The sequence below is a fragment of the Symphodus melops genome (assembly GCF_947650265.1).
Source record: "Symphodus melops genome assembly, chromosome: 14".
Taxonomy (NCBI): Eukaryota; Metazoa; Chordata; class Actinopteri; order Labriformes; family Labridae; genus Symphodus; species Symphodus melops.
In genome coordinates this window covers 21,071,022-21,083,330 of record NC_136704.1, presented here as the reverse complement: position 1 = coordinate 21,083,330, position 12,309 = coordinate 21,071,022, and the positions used below count along the sequence as shown (strand labels likewise).

Below are 12,309 nucleotides of genomic sequence, written 5' to 3'. Positions count from 1 at the left end.
GCATATTGAAAACTAATATTAAAAAGGTTAACAAAAACTTTAATGAATATTTCAAGTTGAATTAATTTGGATTTGGGTTTCCAGTGGCTTTAAATAAAACGGTGGTCAGCTTTATTACTTTGTAAGTAAACATCCGTTTGTATGTAATAGGCTACATGGAGTTGTTCAATCCTCTGTGATACAGGAGGATTTGTGAGAAGCCCTGGATACTGTTGTGGGAAAAGCAGCAACTTCTTGACATTATAACATCACTCACGTATATTACAGTCATCATCATCAGAACGAAATGTCACATCGGGAAAGGCAACAATCCCTGTTAAACCTGTAACCTTTCTGAGGTGCGTGTTTGGTGCTCTTTCCATGTCTCCCGCTGAGCCTTTTTCTCTGCAGTCGTTTGGTCACACAGGGCTCATCTTGCAAATTTTCCTGACATTTCTGAAACACGATTAGGTGGGATTTTTGCCATCCGTGCCAAACATACCTCTGAATTGTGCTATGCCAGATACAGGGAACAAGCTTCAAAACATTGGACCTGCAGATCGAAGTTTGAAAGTAACATGGCCACGCTGCAGATTTTTTTTTATTTTTTATTTTTTGCAGAGTGACAAAAAAAAGCATATAAGGCTTCAGTCCCTTTTTCTTTTGCTACGATGGCCCATGATAAACAAAACTGATCCATCTGAGGTTCACATTCCTGCTTATCTGAGAGTCAAAGAAACAGGATATCAAAGACCCACAAGAACTGCGGCATTATAAAAAATGGCTTGAAAAGAATTCATAGGCATGAAGTTCAAAGGAACTATTGAAAATGTGTTTTCCCCCTCTGAAACTGCTCTTCTGTGGTCGTGATTCCTATATTTAGACCGCTCATGTCATCTTTAATCAAGGGATATGCAAAGCGTGACTTTTTGGTGCCAATTTCAGACCAAATCAAAAGAAATCATTCAGAGACGTCAAATAAGCACAATCCATTTACACCAATGCAACTGCAGCTCAATCCCTCCACAAACAGGATCACTAATGAGCGATAAATATAGATAAATGAATAATTCAAATGCAGAAATAAAGTAATGAAAGCAGGATATGACAGGTTTGGGTTTTTTTTTTTTTTTTTATCGTTTTGCATGCAGGAGCAGCACAGCATCACAGTTCACAGACAAAGCTTAATTGGCATCCAGATGTATATTGGCATAGTTTCCCCTGTGATCCCTGGTATTGACAGAGACTGCACGTAAGTCTCAGATCAATGAGCTCCCAGATGGACTAATTAGAGGTGGATTCTTATTATACATCGCTTCTTGTAAACTGTAGTTTCCACTTCAATCACAAACAGGGCAACAGTTAAGTAAAGAAGTGTTTTCCATGCCCATTTGTTTACTGGCTCTATGACTTACATGTGGCACTGGCATAGAGATTTGTCTTGTTATACAGTATTTGGTGCAGAATCATCTTCATTACTCCATGTAAGGTAGCGACTTCCAGCTTCACACTTCTTCATCAACTCAAGTGAATATTTTGGCTTATTGACTAATTTTAAGCAGAGGCTGAAACTTTAAGCTTGTTTAATGGTCAATAATTTATTTTAAACAGGCTTAGATGTTAAATGTGGAAAATGTGGCTTGTAAATACAAAGACTGATTACTAGAATCATGTGATGATTCTGCATCTGAAGGTTCCCTTCACACACACTCGCAGACCCAGAGTTACTGTACGGTGTCTCTGCAACTTTCTGGTTTGATTTAAACTGAATGTTCTTCAACAATGCTTCAGGTTGTTAACAAAGGCAAAGAGGAGTAGCCTGCTCGTACATAAAATACAAATGTAAGCGGTTCCGGATTTTGAAATGCTTAAATATTCACACATGCAGGTCAAGTTGACTCTTCCACTGAATGTGCATGACTAGAAAACTTCACAATTCATCTTTAACGAATTCTACCTGTTTCATTGTTCTTGGCTCATCCAGAAAGACCTTACTACCTGTGCAAAGAGGAACAAAAACGATCTGGCATTTTTACATTATTTCAAGCCAATTAAACTGCAATGCACCATGTGGACACCCTTCTATCAGAACACTTCTATTCAGCCTTTTGAGCTCCCGTGGTTGTTTTGTGAAATCGGACCAGCCTTTGCTCCCCAATGAGGTCAATGAGGTGTGGGTGCCCATGACCCTTTCCACAGGTTCACTCTTTTTCTCTCCTTAGATCACTTTTGGTATAGACACTGATGACCAGAAACACAGCACAAGACCGGCAGTTTTGAAATTGCCACAGACGTTCGGCCATCACAACTTGGCTCTTTTAAAAGCTGCCCTTATCCTTAACCTTGCCTATTGTCATGCATGTAATACATCAATTTCAACGATGTAATGTTCCCATCCACCGGGGCAATTTTAAGAGGAAGTCGAACTTAATTGCTTATCCTGTCAGGGGTCATAATACTACAGCATGGCAGATTTGTGTACAATAAAACGGCTAGTGTTTTGTGTGACTATCATTGCAAATGCTCCGTCATGCCGAAAGTGATTTAAAAAAAAAAAAAATCACGTTTTATCTTGACACATGAATCTAAAAACAAAAGTCATACTTCGATCATCTCCTCAACGAAATCTTTCTCAATCTACTCCAACTCAGCAGGTGGCAACATGCCGTTGCTTTGCTTTCCCATTTCATCACCAATAGTCTCCGAACAGTGTCAGCTTGCATCTTATATGTATAAAAGATTCTTTATTTCTTTTCTTTTTGGGTCTGCAACAGAAAGAACGCACACAGCCTCCATGAATATATTCCATTTGATATTCTCTGGGCTGCTTGATCGTGATCCTCTGCCTGCTTTCCTGTGCTATGAATACATTACAAGGACACAAAGGAAAGTCATTTTATTTTGGGGGGAAAAACACAGGGTGGGATTGTGAGGGAGGGAGGGAGGATAAGAGTGGTTGCGGAAGGCTGTGGCATTATCTAACACAACTTTTCATAAGTGTGTTTTTTTTTTTTTTTTGAGGGGGGGCGGTAAAAGTAGGGCACAGTTTCCTGATTTTGTCCCACGGCTGCTAGCTGTAGCAGCAGTTAGCAGAGTTATCAAGCCACAAGCGACTCAACATACTGCTCAGAACATGCTGCTGCTTTTCTCACTGCTGTTTATGTACCGCCATCTCCCGCAGGAGGAAGGTGTCGTCTTTGATCATGTGATCATGAGAGAGCGTGTGATATGTTCGTGTAAAGGTGTCACATGAGCGCCAACATGTCAACTCAAAACACATCACATACACAGAAATGCGTTATGGAAAAAAAATGGGTTTTTCCACATTCCTGCCCACAGCTGTACTCTAATCCTATCAGAGTGAGTGTGACCAAGGATGTTTTCACGCTGATTGAGACCAAATGAACACAGCGGCTGAGTACAGTGGCTCAGAGGGATAGGGAGAAGTCTTTGACGTATGTTCTTATGGGGATGAGACTTATTCTTACTTTTTGCTTTAATATGTAGCTTGGAGATGTTGAGAAAAAAGATTGTACATTGTGGTTTGCTTTATGTTATGAGCTTCTATCCCTGAATGACATAGGGGGTTGACATGCGAAGAAGTGTGGAGGGTTAATTGAACCAAGCTGCCTGCTTCAAGAACTTTAGCCTATATGCACCCGGCATATAGGCCCCTACAGTACAATTAAATAACCACCATATTGTGAGAATCATCTTTATGTCTTAGTTTTTGGACAACATAACTGAAGGGGATAATTTAGTGAAAGCTGGATATTATTGGGTACATGTATCAGCCAGCCCTGTTCAATTCTAGGCTCAAAGTGTTAGAGGTTTGTTACATATTTGGGTTGTATGCAGGGGCACGTCTCAAGGGGTGACCAGGGGTGCGATGGGCCCCCGTTATATTCCGATTTATCACAACAGGCCACCCCATCCTTATTTCTAAAGGGCCCCCGTTTTTTGACTTCACTTTTAAATCCTGTCATGTCGTCCATCTTTTTATAGTATATGGTAGTAATGATAAAGTTTGTCATGACTTCAACTTTTCAACAACAGTAGTCTTTATTCTGATTATTTTGTTTAAACACACCCAGTTATATGTTTATGTAGCAAGATTACACTTCTCAGAGCCGGGGGCTAGAATTAGGCCCTTTTTGATTAAAATATTGAGTTAACGTTTGCAGGCAAATCTTGTTGATTATGCAACAGAAGTATCCCGATGCAGAAACTAAAGAGCCAAATTAGTTGAATTGCCAAGTGGGTCATATGGAGTTCCCGTGTGGGCGGATGGAAAAGCAATAAAGCAACTTCCACTCCCTCAGCCGGAATCTACTGAGGTAATACGTCTGATTGATGGTATCACTTGGTTTGATTTTACTTCAGATGGAAAACAGCTGGTGAAAGCTATTTTGTTTTACAGAAGCTGGAAAAATTTAGTTAGAAAATGAAAATAAAAGATTATCACACTGCCAGTATTTTTCTAGGTTCTCCCTTCTGCACCATATCTCCATATTATCATGTGAGCCTAGAGATGCATATTCAGGTTCATCATCATGATTTGCCAATAATCTGGGCACCATGGTAACGACTCAGCGGCAGCCAGCGGCGATTTATCTTTCTGGCAAGATCGTTTAATTTAACCTCTCGTTTAGTGTGCCGAGCTTTCTAAAGCGCAATCCATCAGTGTTACAGCTCTGATGACACCGTGACGTGATTTCTCATCAATATCATACATGAGAACCGCTGAGCCATCAGAAACGCCATGATAGCAGAAACCGCAGCTAAAGGGGACGAGAGGGAGGGAGGCGAGAGAGGATAGAGCGTTGTCTTTATCTTAAAAAAAGGATCCATTTCAGGCGCTGATGAAAGAGTGTTTTGATTTCAGAAGTGAGTGCCATCAAACCCTCCAAAGCTTTTCTTGCTAAAATTGTTATAAACATCTATTTTTTTCCCCCCAACACTTTCAGTTCAGTTTTTAACAAATCCTTTCCACCTGTGGAGTCAGAAAAGTATTCTTTCCGAGAAGGTGTGTGTGTATATATATATATATATATATATATATTTTTTTTTTTTTTTTTTTTTTTAATCCTCCACGCACTGCAGAACAAGTCAGAAACACTTGATCTCAACTCTCTCGCAAACTTAAGGGAGATTTTTTAAAAAGTAGTGTTGTGGGATTTTTCTATTACCAAAGACTGAGAATAAAGAGTGACAAGAACTATTCAGTGAAGATCCCCAAGATCGATGTGGTCTCAATGAATATTTATTCGAAGGCAGACTCAGCGTTCTCTCCTCATACGGTAAGGAGAGAAAGAGGCCCCTTCCATCACGCCACATTGAGCCACTGCCCACCCGGCAGGGCGCAATCTCTCCCTCGTGTGAAAAAAGGCCTACGTGACTGTTTACACATCTCCCAAAGCTGAGAAAGACCTGGAAGCCCCAAAGCTCTTCGTTTGAAATGTTTCTACCCACGGAACACAAAACACAAGATGCTTAAACCTCCGCAGCACGCAATACCCTCCCCACACACAATCCATTTACCCCTTACACAAAGAGATCAGGACTCCCCCCACACAGCGAGAGCAGCTGATTTCGTGTTTCGTTAAATGAGGCACAGATCTGAATACCTGCAGGTCTTCAAACCTAAGCATTCTGCATCACAACAGATGATGGTCCGATAAACATACCCACATATCTGCCAAAAGTTGCTCGAGAAGTGTCATATTTTATTGCCTAGCGTTGATATTATCTAAAACAAAACACTTAAAAACCTACAGATGTGTCTTATTTTTAAGGTTATGGCAGATTGTTAGGTTGTAGAAGAGATGCTTTGCAGTGCCAGACCAAACAGTCCTCCATCACAAATTACAAAAGCTATTGGACTTACTTCTGTTGACATAAAGCACCATTAAAGGCACTGACATCAAAGGTTAATATAATAGATGTCCAGAGGCCCTAGACCAGCAGGGGGCCCCTGAGTGCTGACAAACTGTAAACTCAAAATGAGCACATTTTGCAATGACAGTGACATTAAAATGTGTTACTAAATGTTTATATAAATGTGTATTTAACAAGCCTTTATTGTTTTCTGTGAAGGAAAATTGAAAATGCTTTTTCTGTCCTGAAAGCCAGTCAGCGACCATATGGTACAACAACTGAGTCAGCAGTGCATCGACAGAACCACTGATGATCTGTGAAGCTCAGTGAAGCTGCACGTCTCATTTATTTCTATTCTCTGCCTTTTTTCTTTTCTTTTAGTGTGCCAGCTGGAAAAGTTACTGATAATAAAGCAGAGAAGGAGAAGGCCTGGGCGCTCAGCTGGTGTCTGTGAGTTGGTCTGAATACAACACAAGCACAAGACGAGATCATTAGTGCTGCTTCTTCTTCTACGGCAGCATCATGTGTCACTGATCATATGTCAGTCGGGCACCTTTGGGTCAGGCATGTTGCTGACAATAAGGAACTAGATAGTTACTTGTAACTACGAGTTACTGGAAAGTAACTTGAGTATTTTCTTTGTTAAATCCTCATGCTAAAGGTCCTATGCTCTTTAGTGTGTTCTCCAGGCGTCTTGTGCATGTTTAGGCACATCTGTGTGCAAAAATTCAAAGTCAGCTGAAAGGCAGCTTCTCCTACATCTTCCTGTTAGCAGTAGCAATAACCACATGAAACGCTCGGTCCCTTGCCCCCCTCCTTGAAAATGTTTGGAGTGACGTCACAAGACAAAGACGTCACTGATCCAAGCCCATTGGCTCTTTGTAGCAAGCGCAAAAGCTCCCCTCGAACTGACTGTAGCAGTCCCAATGTGGTAAAAGGGGCGGAACATATCAGAGAACAAAGCCGAACAGCTGACCAATTATGAGAGAGCAGATTGGCCGACCAATCAGAGCAGACTTGGCACACATGGGGACCCTGTTTTTGTTTCTCTCTCTCTAGTGGTTGGTACAACTCTGGGCGTTAGAAATACAGGCAGATATGAAAACAGACACTTTTTTGAACATTGGCGATTGTGAACGTACTTTAGTAGACACATAAATGAGATTTATGAACCCTAAAAAGGGCATAATATTTCTTCCTGCACACATAGACTACAGCTTAACTGCTATGTTTCTATTGTTTAACTAAAGCAGGGGAAAATCATTTTGGTATTTCCCAAGTATTTTGCTTCTCTGCTGACGTTCGTGTAACCTCACCCACTGAACCGATTATAATGCACCTTAACCTGGTGTTGTTGTCAGCTGTTTCACACAGCCTTAAGTAACAAGCTGAGGCGTTTTGTCACACATTCCATGTTTCTGAAGCTCAAAAGCGAGAAAATAAATGCAAAACCTTGGAAAGAAAACTCATATAATCTCTATGCAAATTATGCAACGGCAATTGGATTAGCTCTCGGTGCAAACATATACTGTACCCACTTATAGACACACAACCACGGGTATCTGATCCAAATCTTAACACAGATCTATCACATCTCAAATGACTACAGAATTAACATACATTTACTTCAGAAAATATGTGGTTTGATTGAAAGCCTTTTCTTTTATTATAAATATACATATATATAAAAATGTTTTTTTTTGTGTTGTGTTGGAAGAGTATTCATACAGTGTCAAGTGGCTCAGTAGAAAGCTTTACTATAACGTTTCCCACCGCTAAACCTTCTGTTTAACTCCCCAATTTTGAGCTCACATGCTGCAAAGTGAACTCTGAAGTGCATCATTTATCTTTGTGTTTGGGGCTCTTGTTCACTTCCTTCACTCCAGTCAATCAATAGTCTGCATGTTGAGGCTTTCTATCCCGGTCTTGATTTAATCCTAGATTGGGTTGCATCATTTCTTTGAGGAGAATCAATTCCAGTTATTTCTCACTGTTGTTACTTCCCAGTTGCCATTTTGGATAGATGTGAACATGACTTTTTAGACTTTATTCTTTCGAGATCAGAAGTGCCGACACACACTTCTGATCTTCACAAGAACACCTCCATTTTCGTGAAGTGTATAAAGAAGCATGCTGTTGCTTTTTCCTGTAGATGAAAAAACAAACAAACTATACTTTAAAAAAAAAAAAAAAACTATTGTTAATTCATTTTACCACTTACTTCTTTGTTGCATATGATAACATGATGAATATAGATTTTTGAGGGTCCTTCAGCACCAAAGAAAAAGCATACTGTATGATACAAATTGCAAAGATCTGGTGTGAGATGAAAATCGCAGCCCATCCATCCTGATGTCATTCCACTCTGTCACGCACTCGAGTGTGAAGGTGGTTATCACCAATAATGTGCCGATGTGTGTTGACAATTCACAAGATATTCCATCAATGGAAATGAAAAGGCTGACTGATCTGAAGTAATAACCGGCCCGGCTGCAGATTGATGGTGCTGATATCAGTGTGTCGTGAAGTGAAAAAGCAAATTATGGCTCTCAGCATATCGGGTGAAATGGGGGAATCTGCACCTGGTTGTGTGTGTGATGTATGATAATGATACTACTGCAGTTGTAAATGACATCGACTTGTAAGAATTCCACTTTTACAGCTTCATCTTCACGTGTTATCAGCTTCCCTCTCACAGGCTTCTGTTATCTGTGGTTAGCATCTAAGTGCATTGTGTGACAGGGTTTCTCCTCTGCATCAAGTCTGTTGCAGTAATGTGTGATAGGATTGTGCTTGAAGAGCATAGATGTGATTGTGTTCTCAATTATCTGTTGATGGTTTTTGGTTTGAAGAATACAGAACCGGCTCAGACAGGAAAATTGGTTCTGCTGTTTATCTGAACTCCAGGTTGCTAAAATATCTCTGTTACGACGAGAAAACTAAATTAAACTTTGATCTACTCTGATGAGGACCCAACAGCACAATGTGTTGCTGGAGGATGGAGAAAAAAAACAACATATATATATATATATATATATAAACTAACATAAACAACTTGAAATCGTTAGCTGAACGTTTTCACTCTCAACAAACAACCATCAGCTGGTATTTTCTCTGCACACATAATTATGAGCAATTATGTCTACAGTGCTGACATATTGTGGCCTCAGTTTAGCTGCAAACAAACAATTTCCTCTTTGGAAATAGGAGTCAAGTAGCTTTTCCGCCTGAGAGAATGGAGTCGTATCCTCTCACACACCGGGGCTATAATCAAAATAAGATCACTCAGCTCATTTCCATATGTTATGGCAGTGGAGTCATTCCCCTTTCTGGTTGTCTCCCCCCACACACACCCTCGGATAGTCATTTATGACAATTTAGTGCAGACAAAGATTACATTTCCGGCAACTTTAGAAATACTATATCTATCATACATGCAGGAGTTCTGAATCAGACGTTATTGGAGTCATCTATTACACACATTGTGTACTGCAGCAATGATATATTCAACAGACTGAATGAGATTGTATTACCTCTTTGGACCTATAACACTGCTTAAGAATGTAGGGAGATCTGAACAGCGAGCGGTCATTAAAATTTAGATTAGTGCTGTTCTTGTTTACAAGATTTATGCATCAATTACACTCTGTAGGTGTTCGCAGTCAGCGCTCATAAAGCTATGCACCACTGTAATTCTGTTAATATGAAGAAAGAATGCAATAAATGCTTTCTATATATATATACTGTATATATATATATATATATATATATATATATATATATTTTTTTTTTTTTTTTTTTTTTTTTTTTTTTTTAATTAATCAACTTAATTAGAGTAGTCCTTTCATTTAATATCGGATCAATTTTTTGGTATCAAGTTCTTCAGAATCAGTTATTGCATATTCCCTCATCACTTTGAGCTAGAATCAGCCATAAATACTGTAAGCAGAAAGAAAAAACACCCTCATGTGTGAAGTAATGTTGCATAAGAAAAGGAATCCTCATTAAGTACTTTAGACTTTCAAATATTGATTTTCTTTAAGGGGAAATTGTGTATTTTCTTGACCTGGGGTTTCTTTTTTTAATGAATTTAATTAAGTTTGTAAATTATATTTTTGTTTGTCTTCTAACTGCCCCCCCCCCCATCAATACTTCTTGCTAGGAGCTAGCAGCAAGACTCTTGTGGCTACAATGCAATCCTTTGGGGCAACTACATTGAAGCAGTCTTAAGAATGCTTGTTTAAACTTCATAAGTCTCAGATTGTTATTCACAACGCGTTTTGGACAACTTCATGGAAAGCATAACAGTATTTAACTGTTTTTTTTTTTTTTTTACTAGTTTGGCTCTGATAATGGAGCAAGTGCTTCCAATCTGCAGAGGCTGTACACAGTCCTCGTCAAACCGGGTGTTGAGTTTGACTCCTGTTCCTAAAACTGTTTGCTGCATGGCAGTATAAAACAAAATAATCAAACTGGACCATGAAGTCCTACAACACATAGTAAGCTTCGAAGACCATTTTGCAAGTGTTCTTCCTGGTAGATTTTAGAGCAAGACTTCTCTTTAAGAGATTTTATTTTGTTAAATACCGTTTGGATGGTTTCCAGACACTTGGCAGAACAGTAGATGCAATTTTAGCTACTTTTGGAAAGAAAATTGTATTTAACACAATCTCACCTCCATGAAGACACTGAGTATAAGAGCAGCTGTCTATACGCTGATCCAGGATTAATTGGCACCCGATGAGTTGCAGAGCAGCCAGAGGTGTTAGCAGGCAGGACTGCAGGCGGCAGCAGATGTGGACTGGTATTCACCCAGCAGCCCCTATAATCCCTAAATCTATGGGATGACCTTTTTTTTTTTTTTAACACTCCTTTCAAAGTCAAAATCAGAGACTGAAAACTTCTAAACACAGCTCTTTCCCATTAAGTCTCAGTTCATATTTTAGTAACTCTGCTGAATTCCTTTTCATCATTATGGTGTGCTCTCTCACCCCCCCCTTCCCTCTCTGTTGCAGGTGGCCATGATCGGGGAAATTGGTCTCACCTGCGCTAATCAGACTGCAGAGTTTAAGTGCAGTGTGCTGGAGGGGGAACTCTCTCTCGTTTTCGTGTGCTGAAACTGAAGATCTCATGTTGTTTGTTGTTTGTTAGTACTTGATCATGTAAATAAAACCTTATTTTATTTTAATTACAATTTCTATTTTTGTTTCTTTAAATGATCCCGATTTATTAATTATTCTTCATCCCTGCATCCCCTTGAAATTCGGGAAACGTAACAATGTGAAATTTCATTCCTTATCAAATATCATGAGCTTGTCTTTAACTCCCTACAAAGATATAAAATATACATGTTACATAGCAGCTTCTGCCACTGGTGTGTCAATGGGTGTGAATGTATAGGGGTGACCTGCTGTAAAAACACCATGTGGATTCAGAAGACTAGAAAAGCACTATACAAACTCATCACAACCAAATCACTTCCAATCAAACTGGCTTCATATTTCCGATTTGAAATCTGCACCATTTCAGAAAGTCTGTTGTCTCAGTAAAGTCGTCTTTAACGGCATTAAAGGATGATATCGGAGAAAACAAAACCTGCAAACCTCCAAAATGAGTTTATCCCCACAGAACACGATTCTGCAAGAGACCATTATCTGGTAACGGCGACACAGAAAGCAGCAATGCTGATTTAACATCCACAATACACAGTAGAAATGAAGAGGATCAACATAAAAATATTAACACAGGTGCACCGTTAAGACGTCAAATGTTAATGTTCATTTTGGGAGTGTAGAGGCTTCCTGTATGAAAGCCACACAGTGATTTTTACTTTCTTGGTATTTCAAAACGTCTCCTGACCGTTAGACTTCAGTCCTCCGGAGCTTTCCTGCTGCAGTTTATTGTGCTGATTGTTGGATCTAACTCGCTTTTTCAGAGTTAAAATACATCTGGGTGGATGCAGCATTTATAAAGCGGCGCTGCTGTCGTGGTAACTCTTGATTGATGTCAACTATGTTGTTTATTCCCAAAGAGAGGCTTGTTTTTCATCTGTGAATGCTCAAACTTGTGATTTTTGGATGATGACTTCAGCCATCCTCAGCGGGATGTTTGAGATAAGAAAAGTACTGTGAATTCTCAGGCAGCTAAAGGAAGTTTTTGGCTTCTTTTTTTTTTGCAGTTTTAGCTGCAGAATATAAATGATCTTTTCTCATCTTTAAAATACCTCCTTTAATATTGAAATGTTTGCACAATAACCTAAAGTTGGTAAAGGGATTATGTCAAGAAGAGCTACATTGAAACAGCTAATTGGATAAGGATGCAGTTCCTCATGTGTATACCAGCCAAGAAAAGATCCCTTTCAAAAGTGAATCCAAAGGAAGAGATGGGGAAGAAAATCAAATTCCTCGCCTTGTGTAAAAATTTATCAAGAGTTAATCTGAAACTAATACGAGG

At 39.4% G+C, this 12,309-nt stretch overlaps 1 long non-coding RNA gene across 1 annotated transcript; it reads left to right on the top strand.

The window, feature by feature from the left end:
• The first annotated feature begins 4,571 nt into the window (after nucleotides 1-4,571).
• LOC306834747 lies at nucleotides 4,572-11,044 on the top strand. The gene is made up of 3 exons (XR_013780534.1): nucleotides 4,572-4,866; nucleotides 6,238-6,306; nucleotides 10,872-11,044. It is a non-coding gene; the product is annotated as an uncharacterized lncRNA (long non-coding RNA).
• The last annotated feature ends 1,265 nt before the right edge of the window (nucleotides 11,045-12,309 follow it).